This window comes from Amia ocellicauda, unplaced genomic scaffold (genome assembly GCF_036373705.1).
Source record: "Amia ocellicauda isolate fAmiCal2 unplaced genomic scaffold, fAmiCal2.hap1 HAP1_SCAFFOLD_41, whole genome shotgun sequence".
Taxonomy (NCBI): Eukaryota; Metazoa; Chordata; class Actinopteri; order Amiiformes; family Amiidae; genus Amia; species Amia ocellicauda.
Window position 1 is genome coordinate 852651 of NW_027102981.1, and position 17785 is coordinate 870435.

General features: G+C 43.6%; 14 non-coding genes and 1 pseudogene across 14 annotated transcripts; all 15 read right to left on the reverse strand.

The window, feature by feature from the left end:
- Window positions 1-921: 921 nt before the first annotated feature.
- LOC136735346 (5S ribosomal RNA) lies at window positions 922-1040 on the reverse strand. Its single transcript, XR_010810963.1, has one exon. It is a non-coding gene; the product is annotated as a 5S ribosomal RNA (ribosomal RNA).
- A 1057-nt stretch (window positions 1041-2097) lies between these two features.
- Window positions 2098-2216, reverse strand: LOC136735985 (5S ribosomal RNA). The gene has a single exon (XR_010811512.1). It is a non-coding gene; the product is annotated as a 5S ribosomal RNA (ribosomal RNA).
- A 1055-nt stretch (window positions 2217-3271) lies between these two features.
- Window positions 3272-3390, reverse strand: LOC136735380 (5S ribosomal RNA). Its single transcript, XR_010810991.1, has one exon. It is a non-coding gene; the product is annotated as a 5S ribosomal RNA (ribosomal RNA).
- Window positions 3391-4456: 1066 nt separating this feature from the next.
- Window positions 4457-4575, reverse strand: LOC136735138 (5S ribosomal RNA). The gene has a single exon (XR_010810761.1). It is a non-coding gene; the product is annotated as a 5S ribosomal RNA (ribosomal RNA).
- A 1066-nt stretch (window positions 4576-5641) lies between these two features.
- LOC136735124 (5S ribosomal RNA) lies at window positions 5642-5760 on the reverse strand. Its single transcript, XR_010810747.1, has one exon. It is a non-coding gene; the product is annotated as a 5S ribosomal RNA (ribosomal RNA).
- A 1065-nt stretch (window positions 5761-6825) lies between these two features.
- On the reverse strand, window positions 6826-6944 carry LOC136735403 (5S ribosomal RNA). The gene has a single exon (XR_010811012.1). It is a non-coding gene; the product is annotated as a 5S ribosomal RNA (ribosomal RNA).
- Window positions 6945-7998: 1054 nt separating this feature from the next.
- LOC136735414 (5S ribosomal RNA) lies at window positions 7999-8117 on the reverse strand. Its single transcript, XR_010811023.1, has one exon. It is a non-coding gene; the product is annotated as a 5S ribosomal RNA (ribosomal RNA).
- A 1055-nt stretch (window positions 8118-9172) lies between these two features.
- On the reverse strand, window positions 9173-9281 carry LOC136735462 (uncharacterized; annotated as a pseudogene).
- A 1066-nt stretch (window positions 9282-10347) lies between these two features.
- Window positions 10348-10466, reverse strand: LOC136735729 (5S ribosomal RNA). The gene has a single exon (XR_010811260.1). It is a non-coding gene; the product is annotated as a 5S ribosomal RNA (ribosomal RNA).
- A 1066-nt stretch (window positions 10467-11532) lies between these two features.
- Window positions 11533-11651, reverse strand: LOC136735197 (5S ribosomal RNA). The gene has a single exon (XR_010810817.1). It is a non-coding gene; the product is annotated as a 5S ribosomal RNA (ribosomal RNA).
- A 1056-nt stretch (window positions 11652-12707) lies between these two features.
- Window positions 12708-12826, reverse strand: LOC136735835 (5S ribosomal RNA). The gene has a single exon (XR_010811361.1). It is a non-coding gene; the product is annotated as a 5S ribosomal RNA (ribosomal RNA).
- Window positions 12827-13881: 1055 nt separating this feature from the next.
- LOC136735466 (5S ribosomal RNA) lies at window positions 13882-14000 on the reverse strand. Its single transcript, XR_010811051.1, has one exon. It is a non-coding gene; the product is annotated as a 5S ribosomal RNA (ribosomal RNA).
- Window positions 14001-15055: 1055 nt separating this feature from the next.
- LOC136735446 (5S ribosomal RNA) lies at window positions 15056-15174 on the reverse strand. Its single transcript, XR_010811048.1, has one exon. It is a non-coding gene; the product is annotated as a 5S ribosomal RNA (ribosomal RNA).
- Window positions 15175-16240: 1066 nt separating this feature from the next.
- On the reverse strand, window positions 16241-16359 carry LOC136735194 (5S ribosomal RNA). The gene has a single exon (XR_010810815.1). It is a non-coding gene; the product is annotated as a 5S ribosomal RNA (ribosomal RNA).
- Window positions 16360-17414: 1055 nt separating this feature from the next.
- LOC136735195 (5S ribosomal RNA) lies at window positions 17415-17533 on the reverse strand. The gene has a single exon (XR_010810816.1). It is a non-coding gene; the product is annotated as a 5S ribosomal RNA (ribosomal RNA).
- Window positions 17534-17785: the final 252 nt, after the last annotated feature.

Below are 17785 nucleotides of genomic sequence, written 5' to 3' on the forward strand. Positions count from 1 at the left end.
GGCAACGTTGTGGCAACGTTGTGCGTTAGCTGGGGTGCCACACCAGACCGGAACTATATTTTACAAAACGAACACATTGTCTTGATAAAACAGCTGTAATTGAGTGCCTGACTTGCCAGTCAAGCGCAATCTTGAGATGGTGTGCATTTCAGTAAGGATTTCAATTGACATGCAGTATGAAACTGAAAGGAGGTTGCATCACTATGATGCATAACATTGCATGTATTGTATTTTCAAGTGTGTGCATTCATCCTGTTGTCATTTTGTTATGAAAGCACAAGAATCATTCAACAGGTTGCTGAGACAAATGTAAACCAGTAAAACATATGAAGAGAAACAAACCTTGAATATAAGTTCAGTTGTTTAAACAATTGACAAACTATGGTGAGGGGGTAAGAAAACACACAAATCCAGCAGCTCCTGTATTTCAATACACCGGAACCCAATATTATTGGCGAGTCGGGTAGTCCATCATCACAGTTCGAGGGCAGGCATCATTTCAGTAATTTCATCCCGTTGCATTCACATCCGTGCCTTGAATGAGATTGAATGTGATCTTTGCTCTCAAGTATGTTCCCAAGTTTTACACTTTTGTGCTTTGCATGAATGGGAATGGAACCGTGTGTGTTGAATGAGGCTCCTTGTGAGCACTGAACTTTGTCCGGTGGAGTTCCTTTTTGTGTTGCTGTAATTGTGTCATTTCTCGATGAGAAAGATTAGGCAACATTTAGTCACTTCTAGCCATGATGCTCAATTTATTTACGAATGTACCCTAGTTACTAGGGACCGTTTACGTTGGAGAACAAGATCTATTGTATGCCTGTGTATTTGGGGAAGTCAAATCTGAAATAATGATGAAATTGTGTGTATCAAAAGTTAAGACTCGTGATTTGTCGCCCTCTGGTGTGTAAAAGGTGCAAAAGCTTACAGCACCTGGTATTTCCAGGCGGTCTACCATCCAAGTACTGACCAGGCCCGAGCCTGCTTGGCTTCCGAGATCGGACGAGATCGGGCGTATTCAGGCTAGTATGGCTGTAAGCCAGGGAGGCTGTCCCTGACGCTCTACTTAAAGGGAAGGCAATATCCGTTTCTGCCGTTCATACTTACAGTTGAACTGTCTCTCTACTCTAAAGCCCGGGACACACCAGCGCGCCGCAGACAGTCCCTGCTAACACGCCACGTTGTGGCAACATTGTGGCAACGTTGTGCGTTAGCTGGGGTGCCACACCAGACCGGAACTATATATTACAAAACGAACACATTGTCTTGATAAAACAGCTGTAATTGAGTGCCTGACACGCCAGTCAAGCGCAATCTTGAGAAGGTGTGCATTTCAGTAAGGATTTCAATTGACATGCAGTATGAAACTGAAAGGAGGTTGCATCACTATGATGCATAACATTGCATGTATTGTATTTTCAAGTGTGTGCATTCATCCTGTTGTCATTTTGTTTTGAAAGCAGAAGAATCATTCAACAGGTTGCTGAGACAAATGTAAACCAGTAAAACATATGAAGAGAAACAAACCTTGAATATAAGTTCAGTTGTTTAAACATTTGACAAACTATGGTGAGGGGGTAAGAAAACACACAAATCCAGCAGCTCCTGTATTTCAATACACCAGAACCCAATATTATTGGCGAGTCGGGTAGTCCATCATCACAGTTCGAGGGCAGGCATCATTTCAGTAATTTCATCCCGTTGCATTCACATCCGTGCCTTGAATGAGATTGAATGTGATCTTTGCTCTCAAGTATGTTCCCAAGTTTTACACTTTCGTGCTTTGCATGAATGGGAATGGAACCGTGTGTGTTGAATGAGGCTCCTTGTGAGCACTGAACTTTGTCCGGTGGAGTTCCTTTTTGTGTTGCTGTAATTGTGTCATTTCTCGATGAGAAAGATTAGGCAACATTTAGTCACTTCTAGCCATGATGCTCAATTTATTTACGAATGTACCCTAGTTACTAGGGACCGTTTACGTTGGAGAACAAGATCTATTGTATGCCTGTGTATTTGGGGAAGTCAAATCTGAAATAATGATGAAATTGCGTGTATCCAAAGTTAAAACTCGTGATTTGTCGCCCTCTGGTGTGCAAAAGCTTACAGCACCTGGTATTCCCAGGCGGTCTCCCATCCAAGTACTGACCAGGCCCGAGCCTGCTTGGCTTCCGAGATCGGACGAGATCGGGCGTATTCAGGCTAGTATGGCCATAAGCCAGGGAGGCTGTTCCTGACGCTCTACTTAAAGGGAAGGCAATATCCGTTTCTGCCGTTCATACTTACAGTTGAACTGTCTCTCTACTCTAAAGCCCGGGACACACCAGCGCGCCGCAGACAGTCCCTGCTAACACGCCACGTTGTGGCAACGTTGTGCGTTAGCTGGGGTGCCACACCAGACCGGAACTATATTTTACAAAACGAACACATTGTCTTGATAAAACAGCTGTAATCGAGAGCCTGACACGCCAGTCAAGCGCAATCTTGAGAAGGTGTGCATTTCAGTAAGGATTTCAATTGACATGCAGTATGAAACTGAAAGGAGGTTGCATCACTATGATGCATAACATTGCATGTATTGTATTTTCAAGTGTGTGCATTCATCCTGTTGTCATTTTGTTTTGAAAGCAGAAGAATCATTCAACAGGTTTCTGAGACAAATGTAAACCAGTAAAACATATGAAGAGAAACAAACCTTGAATATAAGTTCAGTTGTTTAAACATTTGACAAACTATGGTGAGGGGGTAAGAAAACACACAAATCCAGCAGCTCCTGTATTTCAATACACCAGAACCCAATATTATTGGCGAGTCGGGTAGTCCATCATCACAGTTCGAGGGCAGGCATCATTTCAGTAATTTCATCCCGTTGCATTCACATCCGTGCCTTGAATGAGATTGAATGTGATCTTTGCTCTCAAGTATGTTCCCAAGTTTTACACTTTCGTGCTTTGCATGAATGGGAATGGAACCGTGTGTGTTGAATGAGTCTCCTTGTGAGCACTGAACTTTGTGCGGTGGAGTTCCTTTTTGTGTTGCTGTAATTGTGTCATTTCTTGATGAGAAAGATTAGGCAACATTGAGTCACTTCTAGCCATGATGCTCAATTAATTTACGAATGTACCCTAGTTACTAGGGACCGTTTACGTTGGAGAACAAGATCTATTGTATGCCTGTGTATTTGGGGAAGTAAAATCTGAAATAATGATGAAATTGTGTGTATCCAAAGTTAAAACTCGTGATTTGTCGCCCTCTGGTGTGTAAAAGGTGCAAAAGCTTACAGCACCTGGTATTCCCAGGCGGTCTCCCATCCAAGTACTGACCAGGCCCGAGCCTGCCTGGCTTCCGAGATCGGTCGAGATCGGGCGTATTCAGGCTAGTATGGCCGTAAGCCAGGGAGGCTGTCCCTGACGCTCTACTTAAAGGGAAGGCAATATCCGTTTCTGCCGATCATACTTACAGTTGAACTGTCTCTCTACTCTAAAGCCCGGGACACACCAGCGCGCCGCAGACAGTCCCTGCTAACACGCCACGTTGTGGCAACGTTGTGGCAACGTTGTGCGTTAGCTGGGGTGCCACACCAGACCGGAACTATATTTTACAAAACGAACACATTGTCTTGATAAAACAGCTGTAATTGAGTGCCTGACACGCCAGTCAAGCGCAATCTTGAGAAGGTGTACATTTCAGTAAGGATTTCAATTGACATGCAGTATGAAACTGAAAGGAGGTTGCATCACTATGATGCATAACATTGCATGTATTGTATTTTCAAGTGTGTGCATTCATCCTGTTGTCATTTTGTTTTGAAAGCAGAAGAATCATTCAACAGGTTGCTGAGACAAATGTAAACCAGTAAAACATATGAAGAGAAACAAACCTTGAATATAAGTTCAGTTGTTTAAACATTTGACAAACTATGGTGAGGGGGTAAGAAAACACACAAATCCAGCAGCTCCTGTACTTCAATACACCAGAAGCCAATATTATTGGTGAGTCGGGTAGTCCATCATCACAGTTCGAGGGCAGGCATCATTTCAGTAATTTCATCCCGTTGCATTCACATCCGTGCCTTGAATGAGATTGAATGTGATCTTTGCTCTCAAGTATGTTCCCAAGTTTTACACTTTAGTGCTTTGCATGAATGGGAATGGAACCGTGTGTGTTGAATGAGGCTCCTTGTGAGCACTGAACTTTGTCCGGTGGAGTTCCTTTTTGTGTTGCTGTAATTGTGTCATTTCTTGATGAGAAAGATTAGGCAACATTTAGTCACTTCTAGCCATGATGCTCAATTTATTTACGAATGTACCCTAGTTACTAGGGACCGTTTACGTTGGAGAACAAGATCTATTGTATGCCTGTGTATTTGGGGAAGTCAAATCTGAAATAATGATGAAATTGTGTGTATCAAAAGTTAAAACTCGTGATTTGTCGCCCTCTGGTGTGTAAAAGGTGCAAAAGCTTACAGCACCTGGTATTCCCAGGCGGTCTCCCATCCAAGTACCGACCAGGCCCGAGCCTGCTTGGCTTCCGAGATCGGACGAGATCGGGCGTATTCAGGCTAGTATGGCCGTAAGCCAGGGAGGCTGTCCCTGATGCTCTACTTAAAGGGAAGGCAATATCCGTTTCTGCCGTTCATACTTACAGTTGAACTGTCTCTCTACTCTAAAGCCCGGGACACAGCAGCGCACCGCAGACAGTCCCTGCTAACACGCCACGTTGTGGCAACATTGTGGCAACGTTGTGCGTTAGCTGGGGTGCCACACCAGACCGGAACTATATATTACAAAACGAACACATTGTCTTGATAAAACAGCTGTAATTGAGTGCCTGACACGCCAGTCAAGCGCAATCTTGAGAAGGTGTGCATTTCAGTAAGGATTTCAATTGACATGCAGTATGAAACTGAAAGGAGGTTGCATCACTATGATGCATAACATTGCATGTATTGTATTTTCAAGTGTGTGCATTCATCCTGTTGTCATTTTGTTTTGAAAGCAGAAGAATCATTCAACAGGTTGCTGAGACAAATGTAAACCAGTAAAACATATGAAGAGAAACAAACCTTGAATATAAGTTCAGTTGTTTAAACATTTGACAAACTATGGTGAGGGGGTAAGAAAACACACAAATCCCGCAGCTCCTGTATTTCAATACACCAGAACCCAATATTATTGGCGAGTCGGGTAGTCCATCATCACAGTTCGAGGGCAGGCATCATTTCAGTAATTTCATCCCGTTGCATTCACATCCGTGCCTTGAATGAGATTGAATGTGATCTTTGCTCTCAAGTATGTTCCCAAGTTTTACACTTTCGTGCTTTGCATGAATGGGAATGGAACCGTGTGTGTTGAATGAGGCTCCTTGTGAGCACTGAACTTTGTCCGGTGGAGTTCCTTTTTGTGTTGCTGTAATTGTGTCATTTCTCGATGAGAAAGATTAGGCAACATTTAGTCACTTCTAGCCATGATGCTCAATTTATTTACGAATGTACCCTAGTTACTAGGGACCGTTTACGTTGGAGAACAAGATCTATTGTATGCCTGTGTATTTGGGGAAGTAAAATCTGAAATAATGATGAAATTGCGTGTATCCAAAGTTAAAACTCGTGATTTGTCGCCCTCTGGTGTGTAAAAGATGCAAAAGCTTACAGCACCTGGTATTCCCAGGCGGTCTCCCATGCAAGTACTGACCAGGCCCGAGCCTGCTTAGCTTCCGAGATCGGACGAGATCGGGCGTATTCAGGCTAGTATGGCCGCAAGCCAGTGAGGCTGTCCCTGACGCTCTACTTAAAGGGAAGGCAATATCCGTTTCTGCCGTTCATACTTACAGTTGAACTGTCTCTCTACTCTAAAGCCCGGGACACACCAGCGCGCCGCAGACAGTCCCTGCTAACACGCCACGTTGTGGCAACGTTGTGGCAACGTTGTGCGTTAGCTGGGGTGCCACACCAGACCGGAACTATATTTTACAAAACGAACACATTGGCTTGATAAAACAGCTGTAATTGAGTGCCTGACACGCCAGTCAAGCGCAATCTTGAGAAGGTGTGCATTTCAGTAAGGATTTCAATTGACATGCAGTATGAAACTGAAAGGAGGTTGCATCACTATGATGCATAACATTGCATGTATTGTATTTTCAAGTGTGTGCATTCATCCTGTTGTCATTTTGTTTTGAAAGCAGAAGAATCATTCAACAGGTTGCTGAGACAAATGTAAACCAGTAAAACATATGAAGAGAAACAAACCTTGAATATAAGTTCAGTTGTTTAAACATTTGACAAACTATGGTGAGGGGGTAAGAAAACACACAAATCCAACAGCTCCTGTATTTCAATACACCAGAACCCAATATTATTGGCGAGTCGGGTAGTCCATCATCACAGTTCGAGGGCAGGCATCATTTCAGTAATTTCATCCCGTTGCATTCACATCCGTGCCTTGAATGAGATTGAATGTTATCATTACTCTCAAGTACGTTCCCAAGTTTTACACTTTCGTGCTTTGCATGAATGGGAATGGAACCGTGTGTGTTGAATGATGCTCCTTGTGAGCACTGAACTTTGTCCGGTGGAGTTCCTTTTTTGTTGCTGTAATTGTGTCATTTCTCGATGAGAAAGATTAGGCAACATTTAGTCACTTCTAGCCATGATGCTCAATTTATTTACGAATGTACCCTAGTTACTAGGGACCGTTTACGTTGGAGAACAAGATCTATTGTATGCCTGTGTATTTGGGGAAGTCAAATCTGAAATAATGATGAAATTGCGTGTATCCAAAGTTAAAACTCGTGATTTGTCGCCCTCTGGTGTGTAAAAGATGCAAAAGCTTACAGCACCTGGTATTCCCAGGCGGTCTCACATCCAAGTACTGACCAGGCCCGAGCCTGCTTAGCTTCCGAGATCGGACGAGATCAGGCGTATTCAGGTTAGTATGGCCGTAAGCCAGGGAGGCTGTCCCTGACGCTCTTCTTAAAGGGAAGGCAATATCCGTTTCTGCCGCTCATACTTGCAGTTGAACTGTCTCTCTACTCTAAAGTCCGGGACACACCAGCGCGCCGCAGACAGTCCCTGCTAACACGAAACGTTGTGGCAACGTTGTGCGTTAGCTGGGGTGCCACACCAGACCGGAACTATATATTACAAAACGAACACATTGTCTTGATAATACAGCTGTAATTGAGTGCCTGACACGCCAGTCAAGCGCAATCTTGAGAAGGTGTGCATTTCAGTAAGGATTTCAATTGACATGCAGTATGAAACTGAAAGGAGGTTGCATCACTATGATGCATAACATTGCATGTATTGTATTTTCAAGTGTGTGCATTCATCCTGTTGTCATTTTGTTTTGAAAGCAGAAGAATCATTCAACAGGTTGCTGAGACAAATGTAAACCAGTAAAACATATGAAGAGAAACAAACCTTGAATATAAGTTCAGTTGTTTAAACATTTGACAAACTATGGTGAGGGGGTAAGAAAACACACAAATCCAGCAGCTCCTGTATTTCAATACACCAGAACCCAATATTATTGGCGAGTCGGGTAGTCCATCATCACAGTTCGAGGGCAGGCATCATTTCAGTAATTTCATCCCGTTGCATTCACATCCGTGCCTTGAATGAGATTGAATGTTATCATTACTCTCAAGTACGTTCCCAAGTTTTACACTTTCGTGCTTTGCATGAATGGGAATGGAACCGTGTGTGTTGAATGATGCTCCTTGTGAGCACTGAACTTTGTCCGGTGGAGTTCCTTTTTTGTTGCTGTAATTGTGTCATTTCTTGATGAGAAAGATTAGGCAACATTTAGTCACTTCTAGCCATGATGCTCAATTTATTGACGAATGTACCCTAGTTACTAGGGACCGTTTACGTTGGAGAACAAGATCTATTGTATGCCTGTGTACTTGGGGATGTAAAATCTGAAATAATGATGAAATTGCGTGTATCCAAAGTTAAAACTCGTGATTTGTCGCCCTCTGGTTTGTAAAAGGTGCAAAAGCTTACAGCAACTGGTATTCCCAGGCGGTCTCCCATCCAAGTACTGACGAGGCCCAAGCCTGCTTAGCTTCCGAGATCGGACGAGATCGGGCGTATTCAGGCTAGCATGGCCGTAAGCCAGGGAGGCTGTCCCTGACGCTCTACTTAAAGGGAAGGCAATATCCGTTTCTGCCGCTCATACTTGCAGTTGAACTGTCTCTCTACTCTAAAGTCCGGGACACACCAGCGCGCCGCAGACAGTCCCTGCTAACACGAAACGTTGTGGCAACGTTGTGCGTTAGCTGGGGTGCCACACCAGACCGGAACTATATATTACAAAACGAACACATTGTCTTGATAATACAGCTGTAATTGAGTGCCTGACACGCCAGTCAAGCGCAATCTTGAGAAGGTGTGCATTTCAGTAAGGATTTCAATTGACATGCAGTATGAAACTGAAAGGAGGTTGCATCACTATGATGCATAACATTGCATGTATTGTATTTTCAAGTGTGTGCATTCATCCTGTTGTCATTTTGTTTTGAAAGCAGAAGAATCATTCAACAGGTTGCTGAGACAAATGTAAACCAGTAAAACATATGAAGAGAAACAAACCTTGAATATAAGTTCAGTTGTTTAAACATTTGACAAACTATGGTGAGGGGGTAAGAAAACACACAAATCCAGCTGCTCCTGTATTTCAATACACCAGAACCCAATATTATTGGCGAGTCGGGTAGTCCAACATCACAGTTCGAGGGCAGGCATCATTTCAGTAATTTCATCCCGTTGCATTCACATCCGTGCCTTGAATGAGATTGAATGTGATCTTTGCTCTCAAGTATGTTCCCAAGTTTTACACTTTCGTGCTTTGCATGAATGGGAATGGAACCGTGTGTGTTGAATGAGGCTCCTTGTGAGCACTGAACTTTGTCCGGTGGAGTTCCTTTTTGTGTTGCTGTAATTGTGTCATTTCTCGATGAGAAAGATTAGGCAACATTTAGTCACTTCTAGCCATGATGCTCAATTTATTTACGAATGTACCCTAGTTACTAGGGACCGTTTACGTTGGAGAACAAGATCTATTGTATGCCTGTGTATTTGGGGAAGTCAAATCTGAAATAATGATGAAATTGCGTGTATCCAAAGTTAAAACTCGTGATTTGTCGCCCTCTGGTGTGTAAAAGATGCAAAAGCTTACAGCACCTGGTATTCCCAGGCGGTCTCCCATCCAAGTACTGACCAGGCCCGAGCCTGCTTAGCTTCCGAGATCGGGCGTATTCAGGCTAGTATGGCCGTAAGCCAGGAATGCTGTCCCTGACGCTCTACTTAAAGGGAAGGCAATATCCGTTTCTGCCGTTCATACTTACAGTTGAACTGTCTCTCTACTCTAAAGCCCGGGACACACCAGCACGCCGCAGACAGTCCCTGCTAACACGCCACGTTGTGGCAACATTGTGGCAACGTTGTGCGTTAGCTGGGGTGCCACACCAGACCGGAACTATATATTACAAAACGAACACATTGTCTTGATAAAACAGCTGTAATTGAGTGCCTGACACGCCAGTCAAGCGCAATCTTGAGAAGGTGTGCATTTCAGTAAGGATTTCAATTGACATGCAGTATGAAACTGAAAGGAGGTTGCATCACTATGATGCATAACATTGCATGTATTGTATTTACAAGTGTGTGCATTCATCCTGTTGTCATTTTGTTTTGAAAGCAGAAGAATCATTCAACAGGTTGCTGAGACAAATGTAAACCAGTAAAACATATGAAGAGAAACAAACCTCGAATATAAGTTCAGTTGTTTAAACATTTGACAAACTATGGTGAGGGGGTAAGAAAACACACAAATCCAGCAGCTCCTGTATTTCAATACACCAGAACCCAATATTATTGGCGAGTCGGGTAGTCCATCATCACAGTTCGAGGGCAGGCATCATTTCAGTAATTTCATCCCGTTGCATTCACATCCGTGCCTTGAATGAGATTGAATGTGATCTTTGCTCTCAAGTATGTTCCCAAGTTTTACACTTTCGTGCTTTGCATGAATGGGAATGGAACCGTGTGTGTTGAATGAGGCTCCTTGTGAGCACTGAATTTTGTCCGGTGGAGTTCCTTTTTGTGTTGCTGTAATTGTGTCATTTCTCGATGAGAAAGATTAGGCAACATTTAGTCACTTCTAGCCATGATGCTCAATTTATTTACGAATGTACCCTAGTTACTAGGGACCGTTTACATTGGAGAACAAGATCTATTGTATGCCTGAGTATTTGGGGAAGTCAAATCTGAAATAATGATGAAATTGCGTGTATCCAAAGTTAAAACTCGTGATTTGTCGCCCTCTGGTGTGTAAAAGATGCAAAAGCTTACAGCACCTGGTATTCCCAGGCGGTCTCCCATCCAAGTACTGACCAGGCCCGAGCCTGCTTAGCTTCCGAGATCAGACGAGATCGGGCGTATTCAGGCTAGTATGGCCGTAAGCCAGGGAGACTGTCCCTGACGCTCTACTTAAAGGGAAGGCAATATCCGTTTCTGCCGTTCATACTTACAGTTGAACTGTCTCTCTACTCTAAAGCCCTGGACACACCAGCGCGCCGCAGACAGTCCCTGCTAACACGCCACGTTGTGGCAGCGTTGTGGCAACGTTGTGCGTTAGCTGGGGTGCCACACCAGACCGGAACTATATATTACAAAACGAACACATTGTCTTGATAAAACAGCTGTAATTGAGTGCCTGACACGCCAGTCAAGCGCAATCTTGAGAAGGTGTGCATTTCAGTAAGGATTTCAATTGACATGCAGTATGAAACTGAAAGGAGGTTGCATCACTATGATGCATAACATTGCATGTATTGTATTTTCAAGTGTGTGCATTCATCCTGTTGTCATTTTGTTTTGAAAGCAGAAGAATCATTCAACAGGTTGCTGAGACAAATGTTAACCAGTAAAACATATGAAGAGAAACAAACCTTGAATATAAGTTCAGTTGTTTAAACATTTGACAAACTATGGTGAGGGGGTAAGAAAACACACAAATCCAGCAGCTCCTGTATTTCAATACACCAGAACCCAATATTATTGGCGAGTCGGGTAGTCCATCATCACAGTTCGAGGGCAGGCATCATTTCAGTAATTTCATCCCGTTGCATTCACATCCGTGCCTTGAATGAGATTGAATGTGATCTTTGCTCTCAAGTATGTTCCCAAGTTTTACACTTTCGTGCTTTGCATGAATGGGAATGGAACCGTGTGTTTTGAATGAGGCTCCTTGTGAGCACTGAACTTTGTCCGGTGGAGTTCCTTTTTGTGTTGCTGTAATTGTGTCATTTCTCGATGAGAAAGATTAGGCAACATTTAGTCACTTCTAGCCATGATGCTCAATTTATTTACGAATGTACCCTAGTTACTAGGGACCGTTTACGTTGGAGAACAAGATCTATTGTATGCCTGTGTATTTGGGGAAGTCAAATCTGAAATAATGATGAAATTGCGTGTATCCAAAGTTAAAACTCGTGATTTGTCGCCCTCTGGTGTGTAAAAGATGCAAAAGCTTACAGCACCTGGTATTCCCAGGCGGTCTCCCATCCAAGTACTGACCAGGCCCGAGCCTGCTTGGCTTCCGAGATCGGACGAGATCGGGCGTATTCAGGCTAGTATGGCAGTAAGCCAGGGAGGCTGTCCCTGACGCTCTACTTAAAGGGAAGGCAATATCCGTTTCTGCCGCTCATACTTACAGTTGAACTGTCTCTCTACACTCATGCCGGGGACACACCAGCGCGCCGCAGACAGTCCCTGCTAACACGCCACGTTGTGGCAACGTTGTGCGTTAGCTGGGGTGCCACACCAGACCGGAACTATATTTTACAAAAAAAAACACATTGTCTTGATAAAACAGCTGTAATTGAGTGCCTGACACGCCAGTCAAGCGCAATCTTGAGAAGGTGTGCATTTCAGTAAGGATTTCAATTGACATGCAGTATGAAAATGAAAGGAGGTTGCATCACTATGATGCATAACATTGCATGTATTGTATTTTCAAGTGTGTGCATTCATCCTGTTGTCATTTTGTTTTGAAAGCAGAAGAATCATTCAACAGGTTGCTGAGACAAATGTAAACCAGTAAAACATATGAAGAGAAACAAACCTTGAATATAAGTTCAGTTGTTTAAACATTTGACAAACTATGGTGAGGGGGTAAGAAATGACACAAATCCAGCAGCTCCTGTATTTCAATACACCAGAAGCCAATATTATTGGCGAGTCGGGTAGTCCATCATCACAGTTCGAGGGCAGGCATCATTTCAGTAATTTCATCCCGTTGCATTCACATCCGTGCCTTGAATGAGATTGAATGTGATCTTTGCTCTCAAGTATGTTCCCAAGTTTTACACTTTCGTGCTTTGCATGAATGGGAATGGAACCGTGTGTGTTGAATGAGGCTCCTTGTGAGCACTGAACTTTGTCCGGTGGAGTTCCTTTTTGTGTTGCTGTAATTGTGTCATTTCTTGATGAGAAAGATTAGGCAACATTTAGTCACTTCTAGCCATGATGCTCAATTTAGTTACGAATGTACCCTAGTTACTAGGGACCGTTTACGTTGGAGAACAAGATCTATTGTATGCCTGTGTATTTGGGGAAGTAAAATCTGAAATAACGATGAAATTGTGTGTATCCAAAGTTAAAACTCGTGATTTGTCGCCCTCTGGTGTGTAAAAGGTGCAAAAGCTTACAGCACCTGGTATTCCCAGGCGGTCTCCCATCCAAGTACTGACCAGGCCCGAGCCTGCTTGGCTTCCGAGATCGGACGAGATCGGGCGTATTCAGGCTAGTATGGCCGTAAGCCAGGTAGGCTGTCCACGACGCTCTACTTAAAGGGAAGGCAATATCCGTTTCTGCCGTTCATACTTACAGTTGAACTGTCTCTCTACTCTAAAGCCCAGGACACACCAGCGCGCCGCAGACAGTCCCTGCTAACACGCCACGTTGTGGCAACGTTGTGTGTTAGCTGGGGTGCCACACCAGACCGGAACTATATTTTACAAAACGAACACATTGTCTTGATAAAACAGCTGTAATTGAGTGCCTGACACGCCAGTCAAGCGCAATCTTGAGAAGGTGTGCATTTCAGTAAGGATTTCAATTGACATGCAGTATGAAACTGAAGGGAGGTTGCATCACTATGATGCATAACATTGCATGTATTGTATTTTCAAGTGTGTGCATTCATCCTGTTGTCATTTTGTTTTGAAAGCAGAAGAATCATTCAACAGGTTGCTGAGACAAATGTAAACCAGTAAAACATATGAAGAGAAACAAACCTTGAATATAAGTTCAGTTGTTTAAACATTTGACAAACTATGGTGAGGGGGTAAGAAAACACACAAATCCAGCAGCTCCTGTATTTCAATACACCAGAACCCAATATTATTGGCAAGTCGGGTAGTCCATCATCACAGTTCGAGGGCAGGCATCATTTCAGTAATTTCATCCCGTTGCATTCACATCCGTGCCTTGAATGAGATTGAATGTGATCTTTGCTCTCAAGTATGTTCCCAAGTTTTACACTTTCGTGCTTTGCATGAATGGGAATGGAACCGTGTGTGTTGAATGATGCTCCTTGTGAGCACTGAACTTTGTCCGGTGGAGTTCCTTTTTGTGTTGCTGTAATTGTGTCATTTCTTGATGAGAAAGATTAGGCAACATTTAGTCACTTCTAGCCATGATGCTCAATTTATTGACGAATGTACCCTAGTTACTAGGGACCGTTTACGTTGGAGAAGAAGATCTATTGTATGCCTGTGTATTTGGGGAAGTAAAATCTGAAATAATGATGAAATTGCGTGTATCCAAAGTTAAAACTCGTGATTTGTCGCCCTCTGGTGTGTAAAAGGTGCAAAAGCTTACAGCACCTGGTATTCTCAGGCGATCAACCATCCAACTACCGACCAGGCCTGAGCCTGCTTGGCTTCCAAGATCGGACGAGATCGGGCGTATTCAGGCTAGTATGGCCGTAAGCCAGGGAGGCTGTCCCTGACGCTCTACTTAAAGGGAAGGCAATATCCGTTTCTGCCGTTCATACTTACAGTTGAACTGTCTCTCTACTCTAAAGCCCGGGCCACACCAGCGCGCCGCAGACAGTCCCTGCCAACACGCCACGTTGTGGCAACGTTGTGCGTTAGCTGGGGTGCCACTGCAGACCGGAACTATATTTTACAAAACGAACACATTGTCTTGATAAAACAGCTGTAATTGAGTGCCTGACACGCCAGTCAAGCGCAATCTTGAGAAGGTGTGCATTTCAGTAAGGATTTCAATTGACATGCAGTATGAAACTGAAAGGAGGTTGCATCACTATGATGCATAACATTGCATGTATTGTATTTTCAAGTGTGTGCATTCATCCTGTTGTCATTTTGTTTTGAAAGCAGAAGAATCATTCAACAGGTTGCTGAGACAAATGTAAACCAGTAAAATATATGAAGAGAAACAAACCTTGAATATAAGTTCAGTTGTTTAAACATTTGACAAACTATGGTGAGGGAGTAAGAAAACACACAAATCCAGCAGCTCCTGTATTTCAATACACCAGAACCCAATATTATTGGCGAGTCGGGTAGTCCATCATCACAGTTCGAGGGCAGGCATCATTTCAGTAATTTCATCCCGTTGCATTCACATCCGTGCCTTGAATGAGATTGAATGTGATCTTTGCTCTCAAGTATGTTCCCAAGTTTTACACTTTCGTGCTTTGCATGAATGGGAATGGAACCGTGTGTGTTGAATGAGTCTCCTTGTGAGCACTGAACTTTGTGCGGTGGAGTTCCTTTTTGTGTTGCTGTAATTGTGTCATTTCTTGATGAGAAAGATTAGGCAACATTGAGTCACTTCTAGCCATGATGCTCAATTAATTTACGAATGTACCCTAGTTACTAGGGACCGTTTACGTTGGAGAACAAGATCTATTGTATGCCTGTGTATTTGGGGAAGTAAAATCTGAAATAATGATGAAATTGTGTGTATCCAAAGTTAAGACTCGTGATTTGTCGCCCTCTGGTGTGTAAAAGGTGCAAAAGCTTAAAGCACCTGGTATTCCCAGGTGGTCTCCCATCCAAGTACTGACCAGGCCCGAGCCTGCCTGGCTTCCGAGATCGGTCGAGATCGGGCGTATTCAGGCTAGTATGGCCGTAAGCCAGGGAGGCTGTCCCTGACGCTCTACTTAAAGGGAAGGCAATATCCGTTTCTGCCGTTCATACTTACAGTTGAACTGTCTCTCTACTCTAAAGCCCGGGACACACCAGCGCGCCGCAGACAGTCCCTGCTAACACGCCACGTTGTGGCAACGTTGTGGCAACGTTGTGCGTTAGCTGGGGTGCCACACCAGACCGGAACTATATTTTACAAAACGAACACATTGTCTTGATAAAACAGCTGTAATTGAGTGCCTGACACGCCAGTCAAGCGCAATCTTGAGAAGGTGTGCATTTCAGTAAGGATTTCAATTGACATGCAGTATGAAACTGAAAGGAGGTTGCATCACTATGATGCATAACATTGCATGTATTGTATTTTCAAGTGTGTGCATTCATCCTGTTGTCATTTTGTTTTGAAAGCAGAAGAATCATTCAACAGGTTGCTGAGACAAATGTAAACCAGTAAAACATATGAAGAGAAACAAACCTTGAATATAAGTTCAGTTGTTTAAACATTTGACAAACTATGGTGAGGGGGTAAGAAAACACACAAATCCAGCAGCTCCTGTATTTCAATACACCAGAACCCAATATTATTGGCGAGTCGGGTAGTCCATCATCACAGTTCGAGGGCAGGCATCATTTCAGTAATTTCATCCCGTTGCATTCACATCCGTGCCTTGAATGAGATTGAATGTGATCTTTGCTCTCAAGTACGTTCCAAAGTTTTACACTTTCGTGCTTTGCATGAATGGGAATGGAACCGTGTGTGTTGAATGAGACTCCTTGTGAGCACTGAACTTTGTCCGGTGGAGTTCCTTTTTGTGTTGATGTAATTGTGTCATTTCTCGATGAGAAAGATTAGGCAACATTTAGTCACTTCTAGCCATGATGCTCAATTTATTTACGAATGTACCCTAGTTACTAGGGACCGTTTACGTTGGAGAACAAGATCTATTGTATGCCTGTGTATTTGGGGAAGTAAAATCTGAAATAATTATGAAATTGTGTGTATCCAAAGTTAAAACTCGTGATTTGTCGCCCTCTGGTGTGTAAAAGGTGCAGAAGCTTACAGCACCTGGTATTCCCAGGCGGTCTCCCATCCAAGTACTGACCAGACCCGAGCCTGCTTGGCTTCCGAGATCGGACGAGATCGGGCGTATTCAGGCTAGTATGGCCGTAAGCCAGGGAGGCTGTCCCTGACGCTCTACTTAAAGGGAAGGCAATATCCGTTTCTGCCGCTCATACTTGCAGTTGAACTGTCTCTCTACTCTAAAGTCCGGGACACACCAGCGCGCCGCAGACAGTCCCTGCTAACACGAAACGTTGTGGCAACGTTGTGCGTTAGCTGGGGTGCCACACCAGACCGGAACTATATTTTACAAAACGAACACATTGTCTTGATAATACAGCTGTAATTGAGTGCCTGACACGCCAGTCAAGCGCAATCTTGAGAAGGTGTGCATTTCAGTAAGGATTTCAATTGATATGCAGTATGAAACTGAAAGGAGGTTGCATCACTATGATGCATAACATTGCATGTATTGTATTTTCAAGTGTGTGCATTCATCCTGTTGTCATTTTGTTTTGAAAGCATAGGAATCATTCAACAGGTTGCTGAGACAAATGTAAACCAGTAAAACATATGAAGAGAAACAAACCTTGAATATAAGTTCAGTTGTTTAAACATTTGACAAACTATAGTGAGGGGGTAAGAAAACACACAAATCCAGCAGCTCCTGTATTTCAATACACCAGAACCCAATATTATTGGCGAGTCAGGTAATCCATCATCACAGTTCGAGGGCAGGCATCATTTCAGTAATTTCATCCCATTGCATTCACATCCGTGCCTTGAATGAGATTGAATGTGATCTTTGCTCTCAAGTACGTTCCAAAGTTTTACACTTTCGTGCTTTGCATGAATGGGAATGGAACCGTGTGTGTTGAATGAGACTCCTTGTGAGCACTGAACTTTGTCCGGTGGAGTTCCTTTTTGTGTTGATGTAATTGTGTCATTTCTCGATGAGAAAGATTAGGCAACATTTAGTCACTTCTAGCCATGATGCTCAATTTATTTACGAATGTACCCTAGTTACTAGGGACCGTTTACGTTGGAGAACAAGATCTATTGTATGCCTGTGTATTTGGGGAAGTAAAATCTGAAATAATTATGAAATTGTGTGTATCCAAAGTTAAAACTCGTGATTTGTCGCCCTCTGGTGTGTAAAAGGTGCAGAAGCTTACAGCACCTGGTATTCCCAGGCGGTCTCCCATCCAAGTACTGACCAGACCCGAGCCTGCTTGGCTTCCGAGATCGGACGAGATCGGGCGTATTCAGGCTAGTATGGCCGTAAGCCAGGGAGGCTGTCCCTGACGCTCTACTTAAAGGGAAGGCAATATCCGTTTCTGCCGCTCATACTTGCAGTTGAACTGTCTCTCTACTCTAAAGTCCGGGACACACCAGCGCGCCGCAGACAGTCCCTGCTAACACGAAACGTTGTGGCAACGTTGTGCGTTAGCTGGGGTGCCACACCAGACCGGAACTATATTTTACAAAACGAACACATTGTCTTGATAATACAGCTGTAATTGAGTGCCTGACACGCCA